Source organism: Arachis ipaensis, chromosome B02 (genome assembly GCF_000816755.2).
Source record: "Arachis ipaensis cultivar K30076 chromosome B02, Araip1.1, whole genome shotgun sequence".
In the NCBI taxonomy this organism is placed as follows: Eukaryota; Viridiplantae; Streptophyta; class Magnoliopsida; order Fabales; family Fabaceae; genus Arachis; species Arachis ipaensis.
The window spans coordinates 6,243,805-6,245,726 of NC_029786.2; positions in this window are offsets into that span (position 1 = coordinate 6,243,805).

Genomic DNA, 1,922 nt, shown 5'->3' on the forward strand with positions numbered 1-1,922 from the left:
ATAATATTCAAAATAATCAAAAAAATAATTTATAATTATTTTTTTTATTTTTAACATGAGTAAATATTATTTTTTTATATATATTTTTAAATAATTATCCAAATATTACTACAGAATTTTGAATCAAATGCATAAATATTTTGCTGAATACAAAAGTCGAAGATATTTTTGTTTGCATTTTCAAAAATTACAGGTTATTTTGGTAGTTTATTCTTGTTTAAAATTAGGTGGATATAACTTAATTGATGCTACTTTTATTATGTACGTGAGTGAGATAATAAAATGTCGTCCTTCATATAGGGTTTTAAAAAAGTGATGTTGAAATAGCATCATTGAGAATATTACCGTGGGAAAGGGAAATATTATGACACTAAAATTCGCCTTATACGACAGAATATTTGCTGTGGTATGATAACTATCAAAGTAAAAAACAATATTTATATATCACATTGGTCCAGCATGCATAAGAAATTGTCCGTATTAGGCCTTAACGAAATTTGAATGTGTAAATTGTATATCTCATAGGGGATTATCATTGTACCAATTGACTCGGCAGAAAAATATAAATAGTGGATAATGTTTGTAGAATTTTGAGACCAACCATTGGTTCGTGACATTTTCTTGATATATATATATATATAATATAAAAAAATTATATAATTATTTAATTAAATTTATATATTTAAATAATTGTTTAGTATAATAAATTTTAAATTTAATTATTAAAAATTGTAAATTTCAAAAACCAAAACTTTAGTTCTATTTGAAACATTCATATTATATATGTTCTAAGTAAGTATTGAATGAGATGATTATTATCTTAATTTATTTTTTATAATAAATTTTAAAAATTATTTATTTTTATACTTTTAAATTGAATATTAATTTATAATTTTTATTTTGGCAAGTTACACTTTATCGTTAAGACATATAGCAAAATTTTATATATACGAGCTATGAAGCACAGACATTTTACTGAGTTGTCGTGTCTGCCTGTCGGACACATTTTAGACACGACACTCAACGACACTCGTCCGACATGCGTGTCAGTTGTGTCCAACCGTGTCTTAATAAAAACTAAAAAAAATTTTCGGATACGCCTAGACACATCTAAATACCATCATGTGCAGTATGTCCAGTTTTATTCTTAACATATATTCTTAAAATAAGTTTAGATATAGTATATATTATTATTTATTAAAACAAAAAATATTTTAAATACTTGATATAATTAAAATAAGACATTAAAAATAATTAAAAAAATTTAATTTATATTTTAATATCAATAAAATATCAAAATATCATTACGATTTATCTAAAAAATACTTTATATTTCATATGCATGCGTGTTCCCGTATCATGTAAGATTTTAAAATTTACGTGTCACGTGTTTCATATGGTGTCGTGTCTCGTGTCCGTACCAGTGTTCGTGCATGATAGTATATGAGATACGTGGTTAAGATACTAGGTTATTCATTGCCTACTAAGCTATCCAGATTAAATTATAGTAGCCACCGTCCACACTTTCTCTTTTTAACTTACAAGAGTGTCAAGTCTAAAGCTACTTAAACATTTGAGAACCAAATTTGTGATTCATCAGTTAGTGTGGATTTTCAAGATATAAATGATGATAAGCGACGACCAAACACTAAAATTGGAGGTATCTGAACGTGACCTTGTTTTGGTTTAACTAATATTCAAGTTGCCCGACATATAACATGTTTCAAAATATAATATTCAATTTGCATAATTTAAGCCACATATATATAGTTATTTTTAAATGATAATGTAAATTGAGTTTCAGTTTATTATACATAATTTACACGTTTAAACATTCATGAATAACAAAGCTAGCAACTGTTAAAAACTAAGATTAAGAGCACTTTATAGTACTATAAGTTTAAAGTACCATGTATTGCATT